Raw genomic sequence first — 209 nt, 5'->3', positions numbered from 1 at the left:
ACAATGAACCCCGGCGCGGTCTGCGCCAAGGAACTTAAACAAGGAGTAACCACGGGCGCCCCGGAAACGGTGTGCGCGTTGTTGGTGACATCTTTACCATGATATATAACGACTCTCGGCAACGGATATCTCGGCTCTCGCATCGATGAAGAACGTAGCGAAATGCGATACTTGGTGTGAATTGCAGAATCCCGCGAATCATCGAGTCT

The 209-nt window shown here is 52.2% G+C and overlaps 1 pseudogene; it reads left to right on the top strand.

Moving 5' to 3' along the window:
- Positions 1 to 110: 110 nt before the first annotated feature.
- LOC118345051 lies at positions 111 to 209 on the top strand (annotated as a pseudogene; the record flags this gene model as incomplete).

This window comes from Juglans regia, unplaced genomic scaffold (genome assembly GCF_001411555.2).
Source record: "Juglans regia cultivar Chandler unplaced genomic scaffold, Walnut 2.0 Scaffold_12956, whole genome shotgun sequence".
Classification (NCBI taxonomy): Eukaryota; Viridiplantae; Streptophyta; class Magnoliopsida; order Fagales; family Juglandaceae; genus Juglans; species Juglans regia.
This window is presented reverse-complemented; position numbering and strand designations above follow the sequence as displayed.